Source organism: Galleria mellonella, unplaced genomic scaffold, assembly GCF_026898425.1.
Source record: "Galleria mellonella isolate WM207_F2 unplaced genomic scaffold, CSIRO_AGI_GalMel_v1 utg905, whole genome shotgun sequence".
NCBI classification, from domain to species: domain Eukaryota; kingdom Metazoa; phylum Arthropoda; class Insecta; order Lepidoptera; family Pyralidae; genus Galleria; species Galleria mellonella.
In genome coordinates this window covers 1507649-1523237 of record NW_026442174.1, presented here as the reverse complement: position 1 = coordinate 1523237, position 15589 = coordinate 1507649, and the positions used below count along the sequence as shown (strand labels likewise).

General features: G+C 34.4%; 1 protein-coding gene across 2 annotated transcripts in view; it reads left to right on the top strand.

Moving 5' to 3' along the window:
• Positions 1–255: 255 nt before the first annotated feature.
• Positions 256–15589, top strand: part of LOC128202366 (uncharacterized protein K02A2.6-like) — a 223548-nt gene continuing 208214 nt past the window's right edge. Inside the window, exons 1-2 of one of the 2 annotated variants that reach the window (XR_008253739.1) lie at positions 256–1131; positions 1648–1737. The gene's annotated coding sequence lies outside the window, so the exon portion shown is untranslated. Of the gene's footprint in view, positions 1132–1647; positions 1738–15589 lie in introns of those variants that run through there. The other variant, XM_052902452.1, reaches the window with a different exon arrangement.

Genomic DNA, 15589 nt, shown 5'->3' with positions numbered 1-15589 from the left:
AAGCATTTAGAACAGTTTGTTTCTTCTTTCAGTAAATTTTCTTTTACTTTATCCTCGTTTTTTTTCTTTGTTGCGACGACGCTGGGTAAATCATCTGGACACTGGGTCTCACTATCGCCAAATATATTTGGAGATCGGCTTCGGCTACGGCTTGGCAGACATTTTTTTCTTTCTACAATTTTAAATTAAATTTATTAGAATAAATGCTTCGAACACACGCGATCTAAGTTTTTGTGTTTATTATACCTTACCTACCTAGGTATAAAAAGAGTACTTACGTAGATTTTCTTTTATTAACTGTTTTATACGAAGATCTTGATCTCTCAAATTAGCATCCATTTTACTTCCAGTGATTATCAACTAAATTAATAATCCACAAAGTATTAAATAACGTTTTTATGAAATATTTAGCACAAAAACAATACCCTTTAAATATCGATCGTCAGTAACTGTGGCTGACTTACCTATATTCTAGCAAGCAGGACTGCCAGATGTGAAGGGGAAATCCCCAATAAATTGTTGCATGTGACTGATGATGTGAGCATGTTCGTTTCATAATAAAAATGTTGCCAGGTAACCAAAAAGTCGTATGTTTTTTGCAATTACGATCATAATCTTTACGATCGTACATTAAAAAATAGACAAATAATAGTATGAGTACGATTTAAATCGTATATCTGTCAACCCTGCTAGCAAGACAGCGACAAAATCACGTTGCATAACAATGTAGCCCAAGCTTATATCTTATGAAATATACGGAAGAGATACGGACTTAGAAAAAACAGAAATGTTGTTCTTTGTGGAAGTCATTGATGAAATTCTATGTATTTTAGCCCGCAAACTTTCTTCAAACAAAAACAGCGCCATCTAGTATCGAGTTCTGTAATTATCTCTTTGTTTATGGATTTGAAGTAAGACCGCCACGCATGCAATACATTATGACTGGGGATTCCCCTATTCGTCGACGCTGAATATGAGGCGACGACAATCACTGTCAAACGTGTTCACTATTACTCTGACTCTGGTAACGTGACTTCCTGGTAACGTGTTAGGTAGGAAAAGCAGTAAAAAAGTGCATATTAAGGGAGCAGATTTGAAATAATATTTATACTTAACAAGAAATAATTAAAGGTAAGTGGATTTTTGAATGATACAATTATATCATGATCACTTAACAATTTTAACTTAAAATTAGATGTATTATTACAAGCTTTTATTTAGCTTGCGTTATGTAAATAAAAGTATGTAGGTATGTTCGTATGTTGATGCAATTATCCTCAATCCTCAACCGACTGGGATAAAATTTTCCATACACGTTTATTTTGGATGATAGTGCATAGTTAGCTGAGAGTCGTCATTGGATAATAATGGTGGATAGCCTAAGATGTGTACTAGATATTTATTTTTAACATAATATGCGTAAGTACCTAATCGAATTAAAGAAGTTGCTGAGAAAAATACAGAACAATACGATAATAAACTAGCGTCTGCGTTTAATCCTCCGAGGAGATGTAATTTTTTTTTGTATTTATTTTATTATTTTTTTAATAAATTTATTGTAAATAACAAGAAATAATCATTGTAAAAAAATAGGCACTCTATTGTTGAATTTTCGTCAGACCAACTAATCATCGTTCATTTTTTTAGGTTCAATGGGGAGACCTAAAGATTTACGCATATGGGAGCACTACCGTACTTTACCAAACAAGTCTGTTTCTTGCAAGCTTTGTAATAAGGTTACAAATTCAGTAATTGCCAAAATGCTTCAACATCTTATCACTTGTCCAAAATCTCCAGAAACATTAAAAGACTCTATGAAACTTATAAAAGATAGCTCGTCCAAAACCAAAATGTCTGGACTGTCAGAGATAGAGACAAATGATTCTTTTATAAGCCCCTCGTCGTCTGCTAACACTACAATAAATGCTGAGTTTCAAGACACCGATGATCATATAAAAACAGAATTAGCGAGAGCTATATTTGTAACAGGGACGCCATTATCGATGGTGCAACATCCTTTATGGATACAATTTTTCGAAAAATTGCAACCAAAATTTAAAATACCTTCACGTAAAGCTTTAGCGACAAAATACTTAGATAAAATATATAGAGAAATGCGTTTTGAGTTAAATGAGGAACTAAATGCTTGTAGTTACTTACACCTTCAGTGCGATGGCTGGTCTAATTTAAGAAATGAAGGAATAATAAACTTTCTTATATCAAAACCTCAACCTGCATACGTTAAAAGTTTGAATACAGAAAGTAATCCTCACACTAGTGAATACCTTAGCCAAGAAGTTGAAAAAGTAATGAAAGTGTATGGAGCAAATAAGTTTCTTGTACTTATTGGCGATAACGCTAGAAATATACAAAAGGCATTCGAATTAACAAAACTCAAATATCCACATGTTGTTCCTCTCGGTTGCTGTGCACATATCCTTAACTTGTTGTGCCAAGATATTGTAAAGATACAAGAAGTAACTGTGTTTATTATGCAAGCCATAAATATAATAAAAACTGTTAAAAGGAGTCAACGATTAAGTTTGTTGATAAAATCAAGGCAGGGTGAAGATTCTACACAAACACTAAAATTGCCTTGTGCTACAAGATGGGGAAGTCATGTTACTTCGTTAAAAAGTTTGAAAGCAAATAAGATAGCTTTGCAAATATTAACAGTTAGAGAAGATGTGGTAATTTCAAGAGATATTAAAGATTTAATTCTAAGTGATGATTTCTGGACGAAGACAGGGGAATGTATAAGTATTTTGGAACCAGTCACTGAAAGCATATTTTACTTAGAGAGCGACCAGAATCGTTTGCATCGCACATACATTACATTTAGAGATGTACAAGCTAAGATACGTTTTGCATTAAATGAGATTTCGACATTGAGCGAAGAAGCAAACAGCAGATTCTAACATCAGTATCTTCAAGATGCAATATGGCAATGAGGCCAATACATTTTGCAGCATATATTCTAGACCCCAGGACTCTAGGAGTCGAACTTACTCAAGAGGAAGAACTTAAGGGTATGGAGTTTATCTACAATTTAAGCCAACACTTAAGTTTGTCAAATGTAATGGCAGATTTGGCGTGTTATAAAGCTAAAGAAAACTTTTGGGCCAGAGGATTTGTATGGAGCTCATTAGATAGCATTGAGCCCCTAATATGGTGGAAAGGTATTTGTGGTTCCACTGAGTTAAGCAAAGTAGCGATTCGTATTCTATCAGCTCCCTGTACTTCGGCAGCCACTGAGCGTTCCTTTAGTATCCAAGGCTACATACATAATAACAAAAGAAATCGACTTACAACTGAAAGAACTGAAAAAATTTCATTCATTTGTTATAACTGGAATTTAAACATAAAGCTGAATGCGAGGACATTCAGTTTAATGAAGAAAATACCTTAGAAGCTTTCATTGAGCAAGTAAATGAACATAACAGTTTAGACGAAATAGAGCCTATCGAACCTATACAATTCATCGCTTGTAATAACTCTGAATCTGACAGTGATTGACTGTAGTTTTACATTTTACTTTCATCTCTTTCTTAATAAACTCAAAATCAAATTAAAAGTTTTTTATTCTGTAGGCTGCATAATAATATTGTCTATGTCCAGTATAGTGGACGTCTTGCGGCTGAGATGACGATGATGAAGTACAAAATCATAAACACCCAAAAATTTGGGTGTTTATGGGGTTTAAACCCAATAAACCCAAAACACCCGGTTTTTACCCACCAGACTTTAAACCCACCCAGGTGGATTGCCCATCTCTATTCTTGGTTCGAAAGGATGGTAGTGTATGAAGGGTACCGTGCGCATCACAGTGTATTTTTAATCGACTTCTAAAAGAAGCAGATTTTCAATTTGGTTGTATTTTTTGTTGTATGTTATCTCATAACTCCGTCAGTTGTGAATCGTCATCGACTTAAAACAGGAGATTTTCAATTTGGCTGTATTTTTGTATGTTTGTTATCTCGTAACTCCGTCAGTTGTGAATCGTCTGTCAGGTACAAATCTGTAAGGAAATACTCACAATTTGGTCCCATATAAATTTTATCAAAATCGTTTCAATAGTTTAGTTTTTAAATTGAAATAACTAGTTTTGGTGCAATTGAAGTCTGTTTTTTTGTAGAATACTTGATGATTATTTATTTACAGATATTTTATTTACAGAAGTTGATAGATTCATTTGCTACATAAGGGAGGAAGGTCATCAATATTTGAGTAATAGCTGAACGAAAGTCTGACATAGCCAAATTAAATAGACGAACATTTTATACGTATTTAACTAACTTTACAATCGATGTCGGTTAGATCTTGAATAAATCAAACACATTAATGAAGCTGATTGAATTGGTAAAGAGTGATGATGATGTGAATGTGAATGATTGGTATATCTATTAGAATTATTATTTATTTCCTTTGTTCTCCATTGAACGTTATATTTTTATAGAAAAATCGCTGTCTCGTCTAGCGTCGTCTATAACAATTTTGTCTTTGAAATATTTAAAAAAGTCTTAGTGCTTATCATCATCATCATCATCATCATATCAGTCATTAACTGTCCACTGCTGAACATAGGACGTTTACAGCAAACATCACATATTAGCGCTTATGGTTGTCTGAAATTTCTGTACTAAGTTTCCAACTAACTGGTTTTGGTTGTGTATCAGTTTGTTTCTCCTTTTATAATACCAAGTGATTTTAAGGAATTCTTAATTAGATTGTTACAGTAAGTAATTTAATAATTATATACCTTTGATATTTTTGTGCAATATTAGGTTTTTTTATTTTATTTTATGCACGAAAAAATTATTAATTCACTCTTGCGCCACTTACCCACTTCTATCTGTTCTCTTTTAACCAAAGTTTGTCTGTAAGAGATTGCCGTAGCAATAAGACTGCCTTTTGTATCTTTATGTATATATTTCGATCTGTATTAATGTCATTGTATTTCACTTGAATTATTCAATTGTCATTGTATACTTTTGTTTCTAAAAAAAAATTTTTTTTTAAATACGTTACGCCGTGTCTTAGTTGGTTCAGATCTGATTTTAATGATTATCTTTACAATAAACAGGTTTATTTCTATATATTTCTGTGGTGTCTCGCCATTTTTAGAGTCGGTTTTTTGGTGGAATTGTTACATGTATATTGTATAGAACGCACTAATACTAATATAAATGAATAAAATACATCGTATGTAAGAATTTAACAGTTGAATTCAATAAAACTAGTGTCGAATGGTTGACGAGGGTTACAAAGGATCGTTTAGTACCTACTAAAAAGATTTACTATTTGTCTATAGTTAGGCTATTGGAATGTTGTATATTATTGTTTTTAAAGGCCGGTTTAGTATATGTGAGGAGAATCCAAATGTTTAAGGAAATGATCACAGAATAATCATCCGAGAAGTTAAATGACTTTTTAAAAATGACCTGACATCAGCGGTTCGTCTCAGGGTTATGGGAATAAAATATGCTATATTCAAGAGATCTTTTATGAATTTAAAATCAAGTAATTTTTTATACGGGTTGGGTAGAAAGAACTATCTGGTACATAGGTCTTATCTAGAATTCAACTTTTGAAATTTATTTGACATCTTTTATTTTTGTAACTGGTATGATATCTTATACATATGACTGACTGGTCTGTGAATTTTGGGTCGAGTCATGGTTGAACACGAAAGTGAGTTCATGGTCCTAGCATTATGGCGAGACGTGTACACTGGGATTCTGCGGTAGGATTCTGAATTTCAGGTCTAATTCTTTTAGGCGAAAGAGCGACAAACCGGCATGCTGTTCACTTCATGGTAAGTGAATACTGCAATCCATGGACATTGACGACATCAGGAGAATCGCCAATGCGGTCTTTTAAAAAGTATAAATTTTTAATCTTAATATTATTATATACTTATTACTATTACCAGAGGGAGACTTTGTACATGTTGGATAAAAAGAAGGGTAAAGGACAAACCTGGTTCACTTAGTCCCCGCGTGTAGGTTTTTTGTGCGCGTTCTCGTTCTCTCTTCAAATTATCCAATACTTTTGTTGATTTGCTTAAGGTGTCACTGTATGTTGCGCGGAGACCGAGGCTGATTGAATAATTCGCAACTGGCGGAGATTTATTCGTGATCTTAGCGGAACTTGACCAGCTCGACACGCAGTTGGATTATAGACTGATTTTGTCCATCTACCCCCCAATGTGATCCCAGATTTGATAGGGAATATGGATAGGTAAGAAGGGTAGAAGGATATTGCGTTCGGAAATATTTAATGCATATAATGATGAGATTACATTAACCAGTACAAAAGTCGTTTGCTTTGGCACCTCTGTTCCATTCGTGTTTCTACCGTGAATTAGTTGTTTTTGCATGACTGTGTTTCGGTTTGTAGGGTGGGATATGGCAGTGAATTTACAGGGTACAGTGGAATAACGCCTGAGCCCTCAGGAATGGTAATGCATGAGAAGTATCATGGGCGAAACAATGTATTCTGTTATGTCCATGATACTGCTCATATCTATAGGCGATTGTTACCACTTTCAACTTATAAGGTGGGCCGTAAGCTAGTTTGCTATCCTAAGTTGCATAAAAACAAATTATTAGGTTTACAAATTATTACCTAATCCGAAAGTTCGTGACTATCTATAATATATATAGATGGATTTTTGTAACTCTTTCACTTAAAAACTACTAAATGGATTTTAATGAAATTTCATACACGGGTAGATTATATCCTAACATAAAGCATTGGGGACTTTAAATAATAAAATATGCGAGCGAAACAGCGGCATATAGCTAATGATTAATAATGATAACTCGGTACAACCTTATAGGTATATATAAACCTCAGCAACGTTTATCTCTTTAATTAACGTCTGCCATCGACAGAAGATCCTATTAGAGCGCTGGCATTGTCCTTCGTCTGTCTAACTAATGGGTCGAAATGCGGAAACAATACAATTGCTAGGTCCTATTGAGTATTGCGATCGGTGCGTTTGTGATATTAATTTCTCTTTGTTTTAAATGGATTCTAATTAGACGAAATGACGGATTGACGAAATGGACGAAATTGTAACAAATTGCATTTTTTATATGATAATAAATTAATTACTTTAACGAATTCATGCTTATTTTTTTCCTGATGTTTAATGAAAAAATATATTTATTTATAATGTATATTTTATAGATTGTAGATTTTTTTATGTCCATTCTTTTTTTTTTATAACATTTAATGGTAGCAAGCAAGCATACGTCCCATCTGATAGTAAACGAGGTTATCGTAGGCTAGTATAGTATTATCTGTGCCATATGCTATGGATATCTGTAACACCAGGGTTGTCACACGCGCATTGCCGACCTTTAAGAAAATTTACCAGAGGGAGACTGTACAAAAGTCGAATGCTTGGGTGCCTCTGTCCCATTCGTGTTTCAACCGTGAAGCAGTTGTGTTTGCATGGCTGTGTTTCGGTTTGAAGGGTGGGATATGGTGTGAATTTACTGGGTACAGAGGAATAACACCTGAGTCCTCAGGAATGGCAACGCATGGGGGGTATCATGGGCGAAACAGTACACTCTGTTATGCTCATGTCTAGAGTATATATATATATATATATATATATATATATATATATATATATATATATATATATATATATTTATATGCTCACGTATTATGCTATTAATAATACTATTAATAGAAATAATCTCTTGTCTGTTTTGAAGGTACGATAGCTAAAAACCCTTTTACGAGTATATTAGTGATTTAAAAGTATTTTGTTCTTCTATTTTAAATCCACCAAGAATTTCATTTCACACCATCTTTCTAAATATTAAAGTCGAGATTACGTTTAAAGAAGCGGGGATGGAACGAGAAATTTGAAAGGACCGAAAGGCAACCGAGCTTGAAATTAAAAACATAACGACATGTATAAAATATTGTCACATTGTTTGGTGTCAATCCAGTTAGTTTTACTTAAACAGGTTTTTGTACGTATTAGAGTGTTATTAAACTAGAATTCAGTGATTGTAGCATGAACTTATCTATCTAATTCACCTAAATCTATATCTAATTCGCCTAAAGAAAAAAAAAAACACTTTCCATCAGATGGGCCGTCAGCTTGTTTGCCACTTAATATCGTATAAAAATACTGACATAAAAATTTATTATTACTTATTTATTCCTGACTGGATTCGCCATTTTGCGACTGTTTTGTTTTACTAAATATATTTGGAATTACTAGGATTTTAGTCGAAAACTAGTGTTATTTGTGTTAACTATCACTAATTTAGGAGCCTTAATCTGTCCTCTCAAATTAATTAAAATTGGTTTATTTTTGGACAACAAAATTCTTATTCGTGTTTCTACCATGAAGCAGTTGTGTTTGCATGGCTGTGTTTCGGTTTGAAGGGTGGGATATGGCGTGAATTTACTGGGTACAGAGGAATAACACTTGAGTCTTCAGGAATGGCAACACATGGGAGGTATCATTGGCGAAACAGTACACTCTGTTACCTCCATGGTACTGCTCATGTCTATAGGCGACGGTTACCACTTTCCATCAGGTGGGCCGTCAGCTTGTTTGCCATTCTAAGTTGTATAAGAAAACATAGTATATTATCTAATTTTTGAGTCAATATAGATATGTAACTATATCTATTTCAATATTTTTCATTGCATAATTATTATTATCTTTTTCCAAAGGTTGTCTGGGAGAGAACGGTATCTAGCATTGTCTGCAAAGCAAAATTTTTTTTTAACGTGGTCAATAAATATTTTATTTTCTTATCACCTAACTATGAATTTATTAATTATAAATATACATATATAATTAAAGTGATAATACCGTAGTCGTGACTCTCAGTAATGATAAAATGGGAAAGAAGAAAAATTGGTAACACATACATACATATATTGGCTCAACATATATATACATCACTATACGTTATCGTAATCTTCATTATTGATACTATTTACAGCACAGTAAACTTTAAAGTTATTTAATAATCCAGCTGATTAGTAATTTAATACACCGCTATTGTACAGTACAAGACGTTATTGTATTTTTATAAGTATTTCTATGTCGGCTAATTTGCCGTGTCCCCGGGCCATACGTAATTTACTTTGTTTCTCTTGTTCCTAGCTGTGTTGGTAATCATCCAAAAATGTAATTTTCCTCACAGATAAAAAACTCTTTTGTCGTGAGATGTTTTTCTGCACGGTTCTATTTTTTTTTCCAACAGCTACCGAGCATACTGTGGGTGGTGCAGGTCAACTTAATGAACAAAGAATTGAAGTAGTTTTACAATACACGATGGGTTTGTTGAAATTTTTATTAATACGGATTCGAAATGTGTGTGCAGTTGGTAAATGTATCGAATAAAGACACGGTCATTATTGTGTGCAGAAACTCTTAGGTTAGAGATAGAAAGTGATGTGGGAAAATGAGTGAGTAGAAGAAATTACTTTTGCTTCAGAAATTGAGACATGACAGTGCTTCATCAGTCTACTCGTGAACACGACTGGCGTAACTTGGTTGAAACTTCGAGATAATTTAGGTAAATTATCATAGTTTACTTAAATTATCTCAAAAAATGAGAAATATTTAAAGAAAAGTGAAATGGGCTAGGAGAAATTTGGGAATATTTTTGACAATTTTGTAAATTATACAGCGGTATATAAATACAACAAAATATTATATTAAACAAATAAAACAAAAGAAGAAGGTAAGAGAAGTTAAGTGAGAGAAAGGACTTTTCCCTCGTTCACTTTCTGATTAATATAGCAAAATATAATTAAAATCTAAATATCGACTGAAATTTGTACTTGGGCAACAATGATTACCCATTCGTGTTTTTACCGTGAAGCAGTTGTGTTTGCATGGCTGTGTTTCGGTTTGAAGGGTGGGATATGGTAGTAAATTTACAGAGTACAGAGGAATAACACCTGAATTCTCAGGAATGAAACACATTGGGGGGGGGGGGGGTATCATGGACGAAACAGTATACTCTGTTATGTCTATGGTACTGCTCTTATTTATAGGCGACGGCTACCACTTTCTATCAGGTGGGCCGTCAGCTTGTTTGTAATTTCAAAATGAAAAAAAAATGAAGAAATCGTATGGATTTGGAGTAAAAATATTTAATATTTGGGTAAAAATCAGAAATAGCATCTGGCAATCCTGCATACATGTACAATTTGAGATGAAGTATGACATAGCTTATTTTATTTTTGTGTTTGTATTAATAGTTAAATTATGATCATGTCTATATTTTTTTTTTTTTATTTATTCTTTATTGTACACAGAAAAAATTACAACATATTATATATATAAAATAAAGATGTACAACAGGCTATCTATATCGAGCGACATATATCTATAGATATATGTCGCTCGATATTGCCACGGGAGAAGAGTAGTATCACTGCATAGATCTTTTTTTAGAATTAAGTCCATTATTGCGTTATGTTCATGATGCATAGATAATGCATACCAGTGAAAATTGTTTGAAGAGGTACCAGACCTCTATTGTACCGATATTTCTGTTGTGTGGTAGCTGTATGTGCATAATTGTCTTTCGGTTTGAAGTTTGAAGTATGGCAGTGAGATCACAGGTATGGATGTATGGGTATGGAGGCATAACACTATTTATAGTCAGGGAGGAGAAGGATTATCAGTAATGGGCTCTAACAACACCATTGCTAGCAATATACGTCATCAGGTCGACTGCCACGTTGTTCTTCCTGGAAAACATCGTGGTTAATTCTTGTCGAATTCTTCACTATGAGCCGGGCGACTTGTCTTTAGCATATATCGATAGCGTAGGCGGGATAACTATTTCATTTGCCCATTAAAAAAATTGATAAAAAAAGGTATGGTTCTCAGAAATGTGAATGCATTCTTTTTTGACCATACCATGGTAACCCCGCCTGCGCTAACGGGATACGCCGGCGGACCACCAGAAAAGGGTGATAGATGAGAATGAAAACAGGTCAGTTAGCCCATCATGATGAATTCATCAAGAATTAATCATGATAGTTTCCAGGGAGAACCGCGAGGAGGTCGACCTGGTTGGGTATATTGCTAACAATGGGATTCTCAGTCTCCATTACTAACAATCCCTTTTCCTCCAATGGGAATACATTAGGGGCACCATGGGTAGGTATTACAGTATATTGTTGAGTATTTCTGGCGCTTATCTAACAGGTGGCTACCAGTTTATTTGCTATTCTAAAAGTCACAAAAAACAATTTTTAATAAGAAATCGTGTCGTACCCTAAAAAAACCTCTAGCACCCACGCAGTTTCTTTGTAACCCGGATGCGGTAAAGTTGCGCTATCCCTACATTACCCATCATCTAAGTTTATAGTTTGATTTTATGTTGCTGTACCATTTATTCTATAGATATCTCGCCTACATTATAGCTACAAAGTAAATTATCTTGCACCCTGCTTTCGACGTACAATGTTATCTGTATAAAATAAAAAACTTAAGTATAAAATTTATAGAAAATTATTAAGGTTACCTTTTACCCGATTTTCCGAACCGATACGACAACATAACCTTCAAGAAAAGAGCATATTCCTTTTTAAAAGGCCGGCAGCACACCTGCAATGCCGTAGGTGTTGTGGGTGACCATGGGCGGCGGTAGTCACTTACCATCAGGTGAGCCGCATGCTCGTTTGCCCACTGTGTTGTAAAAAAAACCCGTGATTTTGTCTGTGTGGCCGGGATATGTTGATTGACCAGGATAGAAAGCAGCCTATGATAATTAATTAACATAGGCTGCTTTCTATATATAGGCTGGTAGTTTCTAATTAGCTTATAGTTATCATGTATAGTTACGAGTAATTATTAAATTATTACAGCTGTAAGCTTCCTTAAAAAATAATAAATAATTAATTAAATAACTAATGTAAATAAGCAAACAGCGTATGACCATTTATGGGAATGTTAGTGTGGTCCCGACATAGAGCAGGCTACCCTTTTCTGTCCCGTGGGTGTCGTAAGATGCGACTATGGGAATTTAATGTTTGAGGAAGGAGCAGCAGCGTCCCTCTTAAAACATAACCAAAGTTTAACTGCGGTTGCTATTCTGATTGCCAATCGTGGAAACTATTGGCAACATTCCCTTATAGGGAAGACCTATGTCCAGCAGTGGGCAGATAATGGCTGAGATAATAAATAAAAAATAATAGTGTACCGTATTTGGTAACACATTACAGGTAATATAGGTATAGATAAGAGGTAAAATATTTAAGAAAAAAAAATTCATATCTACTAAAATACTGGCATTTTTCAAAATGCGACATTTAGTTTAACGAAGACGTAATGGACCTAATAATGTACTTTTATAACATTCTAAGAAACACTTCGCTGCTTTCAACTTTTAGAAAAAAAAAAAAAAACAAAATTATGATTTACAGATGTTTTTCGCTTTTAAACATGTCAGTGTCATCGCACTCTATTTCTGGAGATTTTATGTAATTACGACGAAGTAATAAAAATTAAATTACTAAGTTCGGGAAAATTTATTTCGAAGAGATTAGTAAAGATATCTTATCATCCTAAATTAGAAAATAAATATTTTTTATATTTAGGTTCCTCGAATGCAAATTTACAAATCATACTAATATAATAGAATTGTAACTAGAGGATTTCTGTACTTGGGAGACATTTATATGAAAGAAAAATTTTCAGGGTCGGCAACGGACGCGTAATACATCTGGTATTGCAGGTTTTCATAGGCTACGGTAACCACTTACCATCAGGTGGGCCGTATGCTTGTTTGCCGCCTCAGTGGTATAAAAAAAGTCTTAATATAACTAATAGAAGTGAAAATAATAAATAAAAAAAGTCTGTCTATTGCTCTGTAGGAGCGACTAAGGAGGATAAGAGACTGTTAATAGTCTATTTGCAGTACATATTACTCGATATGCCCACATTTCGTTAACTATATTTAAATGCAAAGCGGCAGAGGCCGAGTCTACTGCCGTCATTACAATTAACTTGGTTTTTTTTCACCCCTATATACACCATCACTAGTCATCATCATCATATCAGTCATTTCTGTCCACTACTATTTTTTATGGGGAAAATGGTATGGTATCCCCGCCTGCGCTAACGGGATACGCTGGCGGAGCACCAGTGAAGGGTGATAGATGAGAATGAAAACAGGCCAGTTAGCCCATCATGATGAATTCATCAGGAATTAACCATGATAGTTTCCAGGGGGAACCGCGAGGAGGTCGACCTGGTTGGGCATATTGCTAGCAATGGGATTCTCAGTCTCCATTACTAACAATCCCTTTCCCCCCAATGAATGGTTTTGAGCCACCTGTTTCCATTGACTCCGTTTAATGCATTTGAGGTTGTCACTCCATCTAGAGGGAGGGTTTGCTCGTACGGGGTCGCCATGCGAAAATCTTTCTTCCTTATCGGTTGTTAGTACTTCGAACGATGTGACCGGCGCATTGTCACTTTAGCTTGCTTATATTTTGGGTCATGCCGGTCGCTTTGTTTCTTTTATTCTTATATTCTCATTTCGAATTGTGTCACGCAAAGAACCTCCGAGCAAACCTCCAATGGTAAATAAAACTAGAATGCTGGTCGAAAATTTAAATAGACATAAAGATTTTAATGTTGGGCAAAATTCGAACACACAATTTTTGCGATAAAAAAGTACTCTAATAATTTCTTCTCGAAATCGGAGTACTGTACTACTGGGTCGCGACGCTTAACTTCTTCAAGTGATAAACTTCGAAATAGGTCGTTATTCGCTTTGTTCGTATTTAACTGCAGTACGAGTCCAAAGGGACCAGACCGCATGTACAAGAACTTATCGTTTCTATTACGGGACGGAACATTGATTTAAAAGTGGATAAACTGTAAGAATTTTATTACTGAAGAAATATTGTTAGGTTCGATTTGTAAAGTGATATTTACAACCTGTAACCTGAGCTTTTGACCAGAAATTAGGACAGATGTATCCTCTAGAATTGTTAATCCAGGATATAGTTAATTTCCGCATATTCTTCATCGTTGCGCTGTCATTTCGGCTTCGGTTACTGGTGTAATCCAGCGTTAATGACTCCTTACCATGTTAATTTGCAAAAGGATTTTATACAATTTACCCTTTCTTTGCCAAGTCATCTGCTAAGCGTGACAACTACTGGCAAACTCCCCCCCCCCGTATGGAGGAGGTTTATTCAACAGTGGACAGTTAATGGCTACTACGATGACGATCTCAAATGCAGAGAGTCAATGGGTACAGGTGGCTCAGGACTGTTCTTTATGGTAGTCTTAGAGAAAGGTCTATGTCTAGCAGCAAATAATGAACAGACGAATAATGACTGAAATGATGATGATGATGATGATGATCTTTCTTTTATACTGGTATATTTTGCTTATGACATTTTAATGATAAAGTTTTATGATGTTTAAATCTAGAGAATATGACTAAATAAATTTAAATTAAAATAAATAAAATTAATGATCAAGTTACGCAGAAAATGAATAGTTTTATACGAGATATCACGTAGGTCTTCTTTATTTAACCTCTCCCCTTATTTAGGATCGTCTTGTCATGCACAAGTGAGGTTTCATTTAACTTGTTCGAAGTTCGATATTCTGCTTAAACTTCTAAGTAAGATCTACATAAATAATTGATTTGGAATTAGAACTAAAAAATATAAAGTTTTCTACAAAAAGTTTTTAATAACTTAGATCAGTGTTTCTCAAAGTGTAAGTCGCGATCCTCTGGATAGGTTCTAAAGCATCTACAGAGAGGTCGCGGAAGGTCGCGACGCCGTATCAAATCAGAGCAATGGATGTCTGTTTTAGATATTTTCTCTTTTCTTTTCTCCGCTACCCAAAAGCCGTCAGGAGGAGATTCCTTTAGCGATAAGACCATCTTTTGTACATAAGTGTAACATATATATTTTTGTATTATTGTTTGAGTGGTGCAATAGAAAGTAAATGGCTCTCTATCCGTCTTCGTCGTAACTGGCACATCCTTTCCCTTCTTTACTCAATTCTCTTTAATCCAGTTACACCTCATTATTTAAAAGAACGTTTTATGTTTCTTGGAGAGAGCAATTCTAATTCTTATTCTTTACGTAGTACTGACAACCTCCAACTCATAATTCCTACCCATTCTTCCTCTTTCTACTCCAAATCCTTTTCCGTGCAAGCAGTTCGTTTGTGGAACTCACTCCCTACCTCTATATGGTGCGCTCAATCGTTGCCCATTTTTAAAAACTTAGTTAAAGCCCACTACCTATCCTTATAATCACTTAGTCCTACGTATTTCCAGTTTTATGTGTGTTATATATATGTGTATTAATATGGTATATTTGTATGTATTTATGCGTATATATGTATATGTATGTATATATATTTATATGTGTATGTATATATATGTATATGTTTGGTTGTATGTGTTTATTTATGTATGTATATGTATATGACTATGCTGTCACAAATATTATTTTTTACAAATCTATCTTTTTTAACGCGCCACCTACCTACTTATGCTTTAATCCTTTCTACCCAAAGGTTGTCTGGAAGAGATTGCTTAGCAAT